Raw genomic sequence first — 13783 nt, 5'->3', positions numbered from 1 at the left:
GCCCTAAAGACTCCCTGCGCAGAGACCCTGGAAGTGTAATTTGTATGGTTACAACAGTGAGTATTGGAGGGGAGAGAAACACCCCAGGAGAAATTTCAGGTATCTACAGTGAGTCTCCACACGGGTATTCAACAAAGTTCTGAGCAGCACATGCATGTGAGAGAAATACTTGAGCATGTGAAGGAAAACATTCAAATGGAGGGGACAGTGTCTGGTGCTCTGGTAATATCTGTTTTGCCAGGCAGACTTGAAAATTTGAAGATTAACGGGGCATTGAGTGGAGTGCTTAGGAGAGTCTTGCTTCAGGAATGGGGAATAATGAGCCTAATACCTAGCACTGCTCTAGAACCACCTAAAAAAATCCATAAAAGCAAGACTCAGTGGGTTCACTGATTCTAACTAACTAAACTCCTGGAGCAAAGATCAAAAATGTTTACAGAAAATGAAAACTATATAGAACCATTTGAATATAAAATTTGACACATTTGGCATCCAAACATAGAGCCAGGCATGATAAGAAAAAGGAAAACATAAAAATATGACCTCTAATGAGAGGAAAAAATAATATTGCAATCTGACAGAGCTGACACAAGTGTTAGATTCTGTGGAAAAGGACATTAAGCCATAATATAACTGTACTTCATATGTGAAAAGAAAATAATGAATATTTAAATAAAAAATAATCTCCAAGTTCTAGAGATAAAAAAATATTTCTGGGATGAAAATATACACAAGGGGTGCCTGGGTAGCTCAGTCTGCTGAGCACCTCATGCTTGATTTCAGCTCAGGTCATGACCTCACAGTTCATGGGTTCGAGCCCCTCATCAGGCTCTGTGCTGATGGTGCTTGGGATTCTCTCTCTCCCTCACTCTCTCTCCCTCCCCTACACGTGCATGTGCTTGTATGCTATCTCTCTCTCTCCCTCTCTCCTTCTCTCTCTCTCTTTCTCTGTCTCTCTAAATATAATAAATAATATAAATAAATAAATAAAGTATACATACTGAATGAGATTAATGAAATATCATAGGTTGCAGTAGAAAAGATTTGCCAATTTGAAGACAAAAAAAGGCACTATGCAAAATGAAATGCAAATAAATAAAAGTTATCTACAAAAATTCTATAGTTGGCATTAACCATCATATTGAAAGTAGTATACTTTCGCCCTAAGATTGGAACCAAAGCAAGAATATTTGCTTTTACCTTAAGGTTAGGACCAAGGCAATGCTTATTTGCTTTTACTGCTTCTATTCAACATAATCGTCTCTACACTCATTAGAATACCCAGAAGGTTAAAGAAAAAAAGAAAAGAAAAGTCTTGTTTTGCTCCTGGTTTCAAAGAAGATATTGATAATCTTGAGAAACTTAACAGAAGACCATGGGGGAAGGGAAGGGGGAAAAGTAGTTACAAACAGATAGGAAGGGAGGCAAACCTTAAGAGACTTTTAAATACAGAGAAAAAAACTGAGGGTTGGAGAGGGGGTGGGGGAGAGGGGAAAATGGGTGATAGGCATTGAGAAGAGCACTTTTTGGGATGAGCAGTTTTTGGGTGTTGTATGTAAACGATGAACACAGAAATATACCCAAAAACCATGAGCACACTTTACATACTGCAATTTTGACAATAAAGTATATTAAAAAACAAAGATACTGATATTATTTTATTACTTATAAGGGTTGTTGAAGGTTACAAGTATGTAGCTTCTAACAAATTAAGGAGACCTTTCAATTACAAATTTTACATTATTATCATAAATGTTTAATATTGTGAATCTTTTTCTTATCTTAAGGATACTATATGTTCTCTTTTTTAATCTACTAATATAGTGAATATGAAATCTTCATTTCGTATTGAGATTTAACTCTATTTTATCCTGAAATTAACACCCAGTGCTCATTCCAACAAGTGGCCTCCTCAATGCCCATCACCCATTTATCCCCCCCTCATCATCTCTCCTCAAGCAACCCTTAGTTTGATCTCTGTATTTAAGAGTTTCTTACAGTTGGTCTCCCTCTGTTTTTATTTTATTCTTCCATTTCCCTATGTTCATCTGTTTTGTTTCTTAAATTCCATATGAGTAAAATCATATGATATTCGTCTTTCATTGGCTTATTTCACTAAGCATAATAAACTCTTCTTCCAACCATATTGTTGCAAATGCAAAATTTCATTCTTTTTGATCACTGATTTCTGTTGTACATAGATACGACTTCTTTATCCATTCATCATCAATGGACATTTGGGCTCTTTCCATAATTTGGTTAATGTTAATAGTACTGCTATAAACATTGAGGTGCATGTGTCCCTTCAAATCTGTATTTTTGTATCCTTTGGGTAAATACCTAGTAGTGCCATTGATGGGTTGTAGGGTAGTTCTATTTTTAACTTTTTGAGGAACCTCCTTACTGTTTTCCAGAGTGGCTGCTCCAGTTTGCATTCCCATCAATAGTGCAAAGAGTTCTCCTTTCTCCACATCTTACCAACATGATGTTGAATATCTTTTCATATGTCTGTTAGCCATCTGGATGTCTTCTTTGAATAGTGTCTATTCATCTTTTCTTCCCATTTCTTCACTGTATTATTTGATTTTTGGGTGTTGAGTTTGATAAGTTCTTTATAGAGTTTGAATGCTAACCCTTTATCCAATATGTCATTCGCAAATATCTCCTCCCGTTCCATTGGTTGCCTTTTAGTTTTGTTGACTGTTTCCTTCACTGTACAGAAGCTTTTTATTTTGATGAGGTCCTGATAGTTCATTTTTGCTTTTATTTCCCTTGCCTCCAGAGACATATCTAGTAAGAAGTTGCTCTGACTGATGTCAAAGAGGTTACTGTCTGTTTTCTCCACTAAGATTTTGATGGTTTCCTATCTCACATTTAGTTCTTTTCATCCATTTTAAATTTATTTTTGTATGTAGTATAAGAAAGTGGTCCAGGTTCATTCTTCTGCTTATTGCTGTCCAGGTTTTCCAGCATTGTCCTTTTTCCAATAGATATTTTTCTTGTTTTGTGGAAGATTAGTTGGCCATACACTAGCAGGTCTATTTCTATTCTGTTCAATTGACTATATGTTTTTTGTTTTGTTTTGTTTTGTTCTGCCGGTACCATAGTGTCTTGATGATTACAGATTTTTAATACGGCTTGAAGTCCAGAATAGTGATGCCTCCAGCTTTGCTCTTCTTATTCAACATTACTTTGGCTATTCAGGGTCCTTTCTGGTTCCTTACAAATTTTAGGATTGTTTGTTCTAGCTCTGTGAAGAATGCTGGTGTTATTTTGATAAGGATTGTATTAAATGTGTATGTTGCTTTTGGGGTTATAGACATTTTGATAATATTTGTTCTTCCAATCCATGATCATGGAATGCTTTTCCATTTCTTTGTGTCTTTTTCAATTTCTTTCATAAGCTTTCTGTAGTTTTCATCATACAGATCTTTTACCTCTTTGGTTTGGTTTATTCCTAGGTATTTTATAGGTTTTGGTGCAATTACAAATGGAATCAGTTCTTGACTTCTCTTTATTCAGCTTCATTTTTGAGGTATTGAAATACCACTGGTTTTTTTGTGTTGATTTTGTATCCTGTTACTTTGTTGAATACACATATCAGTTCTAGCAGGTTTTTAGAAGGGTCTTCCAGATTTTCTATGTAGAGTATCATGTCATCTGCAAAAAGTGAAAGTTTGACTTCTTTGCCAATTAGTGTGTCTTTTATTTATTTTTGTTGTTTGATTGCTGAGGCCAGGACTTCCAGTACTATGTTGAACAACAGTGGTGAGAGTGGACATCCCTGTCATGTTCCTGGCCTTAGGGGTAAGCTCTGTTGTTTTCTTTTTCATTGAGGATGATTTTAGATCTGGGCCTTTCATATATGGTTTTTATGATGTTGAACTATTTCCTTCTATCTCAACTTTCCTGAAGGTTTTATAAAGAAAGGATGCTGTATTTTGTCAAATGTTTTTTTCTGAACCTTTGAAAGGATCATTTGAGTCTTATCTTTTCTTTTATTAATGGGGTGTATCACAATGGTTGATTTGCAAATATTGAGCCAAGCCTGGAGCCCAAGATTAAATCTCACTTGATCATGGTGAAAAATTCTTTTAATGTATTGATGAATTTAATTTGCTAGTATCTTGTTGAGAATTTTTGCATTCACATTCATCAGGTTTATTGGCCTGTAATTCTCCTTTTTAGGAGGGTCTTTGTCTGGTTTTGGAATCAAGGTAATCCTGGCTTCATTGAATGAGTTTGGAAGCTTTTCTTCCATTTCTATTTTGGAACAGTTTGAGAAGAATAGGTATTAACTCTTCCTTAAATGTCTGGTCGAATTCCCCTGAGAAGCCATCTGGCCCAGGACTCTTATTTGTTGCGAGATTTTGTATTACTAATTAAATATTTTTGCTGGTTTGGGACCTGTTCAAATTTTCTATTTCTTCCCATTGAGTTTTGGTAGTGTGTGTCTAGGAATTTGTCCATTTCTTCCAAATTGTCCAGTTTGTTATAGTATTCTCATAATTACTTGTATTTTTGGGGTGTTGGTTGTTATGTCTCCTCTTTTATTTGTGATTTTGTTTACTTGGGTCTTCTCTCTTTTCTTTTTGAGAAGTGTGACTAGGGATGTATCAATTATTTTTTTTCTTTCAAAAACCAGCTTTTAGTTTCATCAATCTTATACTGTTGTTTGTTTGTTACTATACTGCATATTTTGGCTCTAATCTTTATTATTTCCTTCTGTTGGCTTTGAATTTTATTGGCTTCTGCTTTTCTATCTTTGCTTCCATATATATTTTTATTACTTACTTAATTTCCTGGATAAGCTATTCATTCTTTAGTAGATGTTCTTTAACTTCCATATATTTGAGGGCTTTCCAATTTTTTTTCTTGTGATTGATATCAAGTTTTATAGCATTGTATTCTGAATATATGTATGGTTTGATCTTGATATTTTTGTGCCTGCTTTGAGATGATTTGTGACTCAGTGTGTGATCTATTCTAGAGAATGTTCCATGTGCACTTGAGAAAAATGTGTATTCTGCTGCTTTAGTATGAAATGTTCTGAATATGTCCATCTGGTCCACTGTGTCATTCAAAGTCATTGTTTCCTTGTTGATTTTCTGCTTAGATGATCTGTCCATTCCTTTAAGTGGGGTGTTAAAATCCCCTACCCATTGTGGTATTATTATCAATGAGTTTCTTTATGTTTGTGATTAATTGATTTATATATTTGTGTGTTTCAAGTTAGAGGTAAAAATATTTACAATTGTTAGATTTTTTTTGATGGATAGATCCTTTAATTGTGATATAATGGCCTTCTCCACTCTTATTACAGTATTTGTTTTAAGATCTAGTTTGTCTGATATAAATATGGCTATTCTGGCTTTTTTTAACCTCTATTAGCATGATAGATGGTTCTCCAGCCCCTCACTTTCAATCTTCAGGAGTTCTGTCATCCAAAATGAGTCTCTTGTAGGCAGAATATATATGGATTTGTTTTTTATCCATTCCAATATCCTATATATTTTGATTGGAGAACTTAGCCAATTTATATTCAGAGTGATTATTGAAAGATGCAATTGTGTTATCTGTGGATTGGTGTTTCTGGTGATGTTCTCTGGACTGCTGCATTAGTCTTCTTTTTCTTTTTCTTTTTTTTCCATTTCCTGCACTCATAGAGTCACCCTTAAAATTTCTTGCAGGGCTGATTTAGTGGTCACAAACTGCATTAGTTACTGTTTGTCTGGGAAGATCTCTATCTCTCCTTCTTTTCTGAATGACAGCCTTTCTAGATTAAGGATTCTGGGCTGCATAGTTTTCCTATTCAGTACATGGCCTTCTGGCCACTCCCTCTGTCCTGCCAAGTTTCAGGGAACAGGTCTGCTACTACCCTTATGTGTCTACCTTGCTGCTGTGTAAGTTAACTACCTTTTCTCCCTAGCTGTTTTCAAAATTCTGTCTTTATCCTTTTATTTTGCAAGTTTCACTATGATACATCATGGTGTTAGTCTGTTTTGTTTTGTTTTGTTTTGTTTTTCCAAGGAGTTCTCTGTGCCTCTTGAACTTGGATGCCTGTTTTCTTCCCCAGATTAGAGAAGTTCTTAGTACAATTTGTCCAAATAAACCTTCTGCCCCATTTTCTTTCTCTTCTTCTATTGGGACTCCTATGATATGAATATAGTTTCATTTCATGGAATCACTTAATTCTCAAAGTCTCCTCTTATGATGTAACAATCCCCTTTCCCTCTTTTTCCAATTTCATTATCTTCCATAACTTTATATTCTATTTCACCTATTCTCTCCTCTCATTCTTCAATCATTCCTGTCACTGTATCTAGCTCATTTTGCATCTCAGCTATAGCATTTTTTAATTCATCTAATTCTTTAGTGTTTGATCTCTACAGCAAGGGTTTCTCTGGTGTCTTCTATGCTTTTTTCAAGCCCAGCTAGTAGTCCTATGACTGTTATTCTAAATTCTTATTCATATATATCGCTTATATCTACTTTGAACAAATCTCTGCCTACAATTTCTTCTTGACCTTTTTTGGGGACAGATTCCTCCATCGTGCCATTTTGGATAAGTCTCTGTCCTTTTGAGTGTTTTAAAAGCTTTTTAGGTTTCCTTAACCTGAGAGTAGTACTATATTAAAAAGGGATTATACATGGTCCAGGGCCTGGCACTCCAAGAAGTGTTTCTGGTGTGTGCTGCATGCACTCTGCTCTTGTGTTTTGGCTCCTCTTTCCCATTGGTCAGTCCACTAGAGCTCCTCCTTGCCTGCAGTGGTGGAGTGTTTGAACCTTTAACTAGGTGTGCTTTGATTTGTTTGTTGAAGTAACCTGAGGGGAGGGAAGAAGAGAGTGAAGCTTGATCCCAAAAGAAGAGAAAAAGAAGGAGAAAAAGTAAATAAGAATAATTTAAAAAAACTGTAAGGCTGATTTCAATGATTAAGAAAGGAAAATATAGAAAGAAAAGCAGGAGAAAAGAAAAAAGAAAGAAAAAGAAAAGAATTTTAAAAAGTTTATCACAAAAACAAAAAATACAGAGAGAGAGAGAGAGAGAAAGTAAATGTAAAACAAAACAAATCAAAAAAGAACTAGGAACTCAATTCAAAAAAAAAAAAAAAAAAGAAAGAAAGAAAGAAAGGAGGAGGGGAGCCTGGATGGCCCAGTCAGTTGAGCACCCAATTTCAGCTCAGGTAATCTCACAGTTCGTGGGTTTGAACCCTGTATCAGGCTCTGTGCAGACCACTAGCTCAGATCCTGGAGCCTGCTTCAGATTCTGTCTCTTTCTCTCTAAGCCCCTCCCCTTTCATGCTCTGCTCGGTCTCTCAAAAATAAATGTAAAAAAATTTTTTTTTAAAGAGGAAAATAAGTAAAAGAGACTTGTATGTTGGTTCCAGAGTGGTGGTAGTTGTGCTGGTGTTCTGGAGGAGAGGCAGGCTGTGTGGGCTCAGAGTCAGTCTTGACCTAGTAAGTCAACAGTTGCAGGCATGGGGGAGAGGGGGGAGAGGTGGAAGGCAGGGTTTAATGTAAGTTGGTCTTGTATTCACCTCAACTGGGGGCTGCTGTGTTGCTCTCTGAAGTCCCACCATGTTGATGGGGGTGGAGAAAATGGCACCACCCCAATATTTCATCCCTGGGCCAGGAATCACAATTCCTGCTATTCCAGCAGCTCTCACAGAATAGCTGGGGGAGTCCGCTCATTTTGCACCAAAATTCTCCTGCATTTTTTCTTTGGTGTGGGCAGGGTTCAAAACCCAAAGTCTTAAAGGACCTGGCACAGCATGGATCTTCTCTCTGCCTCCTGCTGATATGAAAGGACTTTGGCTGACACCTGTAGGCCTTGGTGAGTCAATAAACTCTCTTCCAAAAGTACTCCAGGAAGGGGATTATTCTTTCCCAAAGTGCCCCAGGGATCACTACACCACAGTATACATTTCAAGGCCAGCTCCCACCTCCCCAGGCGTGCATGCCAGGGCTCTGCTTTGGAGAAAGTCTGGCACTTCTAAAACCTCAGAGTTTCAGCTCCAAAAGCTGTTTACAAAAAAGATCTGGGACACTCAGTACCTCTTACTCTCCAGTCCATGGTCCAGAGAGGTTTTCCTCTTGTGCTAACTTGGCACCACACTATCTCAACGCCCTCTCCCTTTTTTTTTTCTCTTCACAGAAAGGGTTCCCTCCTCTCAGTGGCTCTGGTGTTTTCTCTCCCCCAATTTACAACCACCCACCTCACACCTGGCCAAGCTCTCTCCCTCCAACTGTGGATAGCCTTCTACCATTTGGAGACCAATTTCTTGGGTGTTCCAAGTAATCTGAACTCCATATAGCTGTGTTTGAGTGTGGGAAGCTGCAAAGATTCAGCTGCTAGGCCATTTACTAGCTGAAAATGTCACTCCCTGAGGGGAGTTACAAAAATAAGCAGGGAAGGGCCACTCCCTGTCAGGAGAAGCCAAAAGAACAAAGATCAATTGCCTACAGGCAGGGTGGTATCTGCCCGCCCTTCACGTGCTGTGCTAAACACTTTAGTTTGTTTCCTTCTTTACCCTAGCTTGACCCTGTTTCCTAGCAACCAACCCAGTCAGTTTCCCGCCCTAAACCCTATATAGGTCTGGGTATTTTTCTCAATAAAGAGGGGCTTGATCAGAAACGCTTGTCTTGCTTCCACTCTCTGTGCTTCCTGCCCCTCAATTCTCTCTCCCTCTCTCAGGAACCCACAAGGATCGACCATCCCATTGGCCGGGGCGGTCATGACAAGTGGCACCCGAACGTGGGGCTGAGTGAGGGAACATGACATGTGAGGGATGAAGAAAGTCTAGGGTCCTCCTACTTCTTTGCCATCTTAACTTCTTCTCCCAGGACTGATTTTTTATACTTTGATACTGTCAGGATTTAAAAAAAATCAAGTTTATACATAAACTCTGAGAGAAGCTGAGACATGTTCTTTGTCCTTTCACAAGTCATTGAAGGGACTCTCAACTCTTGGCAAGGTGGAAACCTATTGGTAGTCTATTATGAAAAATGAAGCATTAGCCCAATCACACTTTTGACAGGAAAATTCTAGTATGTTAAAAATAAACTGCAGTAGGGGTAGGGACAAGGATGCAGAGCAGAAAGATCATTTGGGAAACTACTGCAGGAATCCAGACAAAAATAATGGTGGCTCAGGTCAAAGATTTAGTCCTCAACAGTTAGACAAGAGTTACCACTAATTTTAGAAATTTTCTAAAACATCTATAGATAGAGCATATGCAGAGGCAGTGGAGTAAACATATTAGAAGCTCAGCTTTGAGTATAGTAAATTAGATAGGTGGGTTCAACATTCCAGGTGAAGATGTCAAAGGTGCTGTCCAAATGAAGCTAATTGCAGGGGAAAGAAGATTGCAGGTATATAATTGGGAAGCATTAACATATAAATGACATATAAAGGTCACCAAGGGTATTAGCAGGAATAGAAAAGAAAAGAAATCTAGGTACTGATCCCCAGTAAGCCCAACAGTGTGATTGTGAGACAAGGAGAAAGCAAGTAAGGTGCATGAAAGAATTATCTTTTTAGAAAGAAAACAAACAGAGTATAATTCCCTCAAAGCTACAAATACATCAAGTGATGATAGTAAACCAAATACAATAAAACAGGGAAATAACCATGGAAATCTCTTATTGGGATTCCTCAGTGACCTTGAGAAAAGCCCATTTTGGTTGAGTGTTGGCAATGAAAGCCTATAGGTGGAGGTTCAGTACAGAATGGGAAAAGATAAATTGGGAAAAGTGAGTAAAGACAAGGAGACAGGCGGAGCAGTCCTGGAAGGGATGTAGAGTTAAGAAAGGTGTTGTTGTTGTTATTGTTACTTGCAGAGAGAGAAACTTGGTGACAAGAAAAAGGGAAAACTGGTGAGCAAAGACATTGTCTCTGACAGATGATGAGATCTAGTTCACAAAGTGAGAAGGTGGAGATGTGTGGCAGAGAAGGACAGCATATGTAAACTCAGATGCAGGTAGATGATTGGAAGTTATGGTGGGGGCTTGTGGAAAGTCTCTTCTGATTGTCCTTATCTTCTTAGTGAACTGGGTGGTAAGGTCACTAACTGAGAGTGAGGTAGTAAGAAGTGGGCTTGAAATACTTGTGGGGAAGCTTCTAAGTATAAATGGAATAATGAAATGTAATATTATTGTCAAACAACTTGAAAGCACATAATCAAGGTTTATGAGTAGAAATTTTAATTGAGAGCAGGCTGTGTTTTTGTGTGTGTATGTGTGTGTGCTCTAGCCACTTGTGGTGTACAAGTGTCTATGTGGAATAACAAAAAAGTTAGCAAATCTGTCCATAACATAATAATGAAATCAGGGAGGGTAATAGTTTAGAATTATAAACTAGTAAAAGAGAAGCAGGTTATGCCAAGTGTGAGGCACAGAGAAAATGTGAGGACCAATGTTTTGTAAGTTCTGAGTTGAACTGTTTTTCCCAAAGGATACATTCAAGTCCTAACCCCTGGTATCTGTGAAGGTGACAGCATTTGGAAATAGTCTTTGCAGATGTAATGAAGTTAAAATGAGGTCATGCTGGATTAGAGTGGCCTTAATCTAATGACTGATAACCTATAAGAAAAGGAAATCTGACACAGACACAGAGGTAAGACAGCCATGAGAAGACACAGGTGGAGAATGGCATTATGCTACCACAAACTACAAAGCACCAAGAAGCCTAGAAACCACCAAATCTAAAAGAGGCAAGGAAGGATTCTTCCCTAAAAGCTTCTGAGGGAGCCTGCTGACCCTTGATTATGGACCTTTTAGCTCTTGATTATGGTCCCCTGGATTGTGACAGAATAAATGTCTGTTGTTTGAAGCCACACAGTTTATGATACGTTGTTATATAACAGCCCTGGTGAACTAACACAGTAAATCAGAGAAAGATCAAAGTTGTGGCCAAACCAGAGATATTTAGTCATGGAGACAGGATGTGATGGCAGGACTGCTCAGGACTGAGGGCTTATCTAGGGCAGAGTGGCAGATGGAGTGTGAAGATCATTGGATAAGAGAACCTCAAGAAACTGAGATGCCAGGGAATTTTAAGGTTTATCTTTGTGGATGTTAAAACCATCAAGAATGATGGTAGTAGTGATATTAGAGAGAGTGATGTGAATGTGGAAGTCCAAATATGACACTAATACTGGGAAGCACTAATTAGGGCTTTAGATGACAACACAAAAAGAATGGGTAGAATCCTCTGAAGACATAAGATTTAAAGCTGATAATTATTTTGTATGTTTAAAAGCATCATTCAATGGATAGCGCAATGTGTAATCTTCAAACTGAATTTGTATGAAGACTTATATTTGACATTTATCCATATAAATATATGTTCACGAATTTCTGCTATGTAATAGTCCATTGAATAGCTATGCCAAATTATTGATCAATTCCCTTGTGAATAGATGTCTGTTTTTTTCTCTAGTACTTAATATTAAAAGCAAAACTGTTTTATTGCATTTTGTTTTTGTCCTATTGTACCTATAATTTTTTCTCCATTATTTTTATTTATTATTTATTTAAAAAAAAGGAAAGGCTTTAGTTAAAATCTTTACAATAAAGTAATTATGATTATAACTCATTTTAGTTAAATATGTACACATTATATGGTATTTTTAAAAAGAATAGAAATGAATAGTTTTTAAGCAAATCTAATACACAAATGTATCATATTTTAGAGGAAAATGCCAGTTTAACATTCTTAAATGGCTATGTGAGACAATGGCTTTGCTTTGCACAAAACGTTATAAGCAAAATTAGGAAAAAACTGTAAAATTCTGAGTTCCTCAAGGAAATTGCTTGAAAAGAAAATAGAACAAGCAAAACCAAAACCAAAACAAAACAAAACAAAAAACGGAGTACATTCGAGTTGGTTTGTATACACAGGCTAGAATGACCAACGCTAATATAACCCTCACGTCTGCTAAATAAGCCCTTGGGTAGTTTTAGTTTGAAGTTAATGGTTGAAGTACTAGCAATTGTGCTTTTCCACAGCCATGTGGAAGGTGCCCTACAAAATCTTCACTAATGTTTTGAGCAGCACGACAGATATTTCTTTTTGACATTTTATTCTTTACATGAGGTCTAGTGAGGTCAAGGGAAAGTAGAATCAAAGAGTAGCCCAGTATGTAGATAGCATCAGGACTGAGGCCGAGTTTTTGCATTAAATCGGTGTTACAAGCACAGAATTGTTGCGAGAATTTTGTTGTAAGAGTTTTAAGATACTCCCCTGTCCTTCAGGGGCATTGATAGGACAAGAGAATTCTCTCAGTGCATTGGGCAAGAACTGATTTCTAATATTATGCAATATCACAAGGTCATCCAAGACATCTCTTTTTTCCATCAAGATAGAGTCTTGTGTCTTTTGTTTTGTTTTGTTTTTGTAATTTAGTATTCCTGTACAGAAGATAAACTTTGCTATTTCCTTTGGTGACTCATCTAAGATACCCTTGGACCTTACTCCCCCCTCTGGGTTGGCATTAAAGGTGAGGCTGTCTTCATCCAGCTATATATACAATTTTCTGAAAGAAAATTTTAAGGATGGGTTCTTATTGTATGTGGAACAGTGATCCAAAGTGGATTTACACAACTCTTGCTGGAGAAGTTCATCATTCACAAGGTCCTGCCAAACGCATGACCCCATTGCGGGAGTCTGTTTCATTCAGGTAGAACAAGATGGTGAAGCTTAGCTTAGGGGCAACATTTCCAGATTAATGACTCTTTCCTATCCTTCAGATTCCCATGCCTTCAAAAGATGATATATATCAATGCCTCTTTGGACTGTTTACAATGACTGGTGTTAGAAACGGTGGCAGCCATCCTCCTGCTCTGCTCTCACTGAGGTAGCTGTGCTCTCTGCATGTAGCCTTCCTGCTGTATCTACTGAGGTCTGCCTGCCACTATTCACAGCCCCTTACCCTTTTGCAAGCTGTTAGAAACCAGCTCAGGAGACTGTGGAGGTCGACGAGGCAAGCGTGGAATCTGTAGGTCAGGCTATCAGGAAAGGCAAGCTGGACCTCTGTGGAATGGGTTGAAACTGCCCTCTGTGCAAGAAAAATTTCTTCTCCTGGGACTACCATTTTAAAATTGTGCCTCTTGCTTTTCTTGGCTGCTCCATCTTTCGTAAATTTTTTCCTCTTTCATTAGCCTTTACAAAAACCTGTTTTTATTTTAATACATATTCTTTAATTTTAGAAGTGATCACCTAAATTTTCTTTAATTTTATCATACTTATATGCATATTTCTAGATTCTGTGGGAGCACTATCCTCTGTTTACCACCTTGGTCGGTTGACGCGGGTTCCTCAACCTGAGGGAGGAAGAATAGGGCAGGGCAGGGAACACAGAGAGTGAAGGCAAGGCAAGGCTTCCTGTCAAGCCGGGCTGCTCCTTTATTGAGAGACCACGCATGTCTTATAAAGGGTAGAAGGCGGGCAGTTGACGTGAGTTAGTTTCTAGGAAACAAGGGCAGGACTGCAGCGTCAGCACGCCGCCCAGAGGCTAACAAGAAAGGCTTGGGAGGTAAACAAGAAGGCCACAGCTGAAGGTGACAATGCAGCTCTTGCTGTGCTGGGAGGGATAATGCAGCTCAGCTGTGCGGGTGGCTGATCTTGCAGGTCAAGGCACGTGTCTTTTCTTCTGGCAGTTCCCCACACACTATTATTGATATTAGTTCACAGTTTAATTTAAAATAAACACTTATGTCATTTAATCTGATTTTTCTCAATTTTTAAAAAATTCACATGAGCTTGCAAATTTTTTTAGTTTTA

The 13783-nt window shown here is 37.9% G+C and overlaps 1 pseudogene; it reads right to left on the bottom strand.

Annotated features, from left to right (window-relative positions):
- Window positions 1-11960: 11960 nt before the first annotated feature.
- LOC115301279 lies at window positions 11961-13424 on the bottom strand (annotated as a pseudogene).
- Window positions 13425-13783: the final 359 nt, after the last annotated feature.

This window comes from Suricata suricatta, chromosome 1, assembly GCF_006229205.1.
Source record: "Suricata suricatta isolate VVHF042 chromosome 1, meerkat_22Aug2017_6uvM2_HiC, whole genome shotgun sequence".
NCBI classification, from domain to species: Eukaryota; Metazoa; Chordata; class Mammalia; order Carnivora; family Herpestidae; genus Suricata; species Suricata suricatta.
This window is presented reverse-complemented; position numbering and strand designations above follow the sequence as displayed.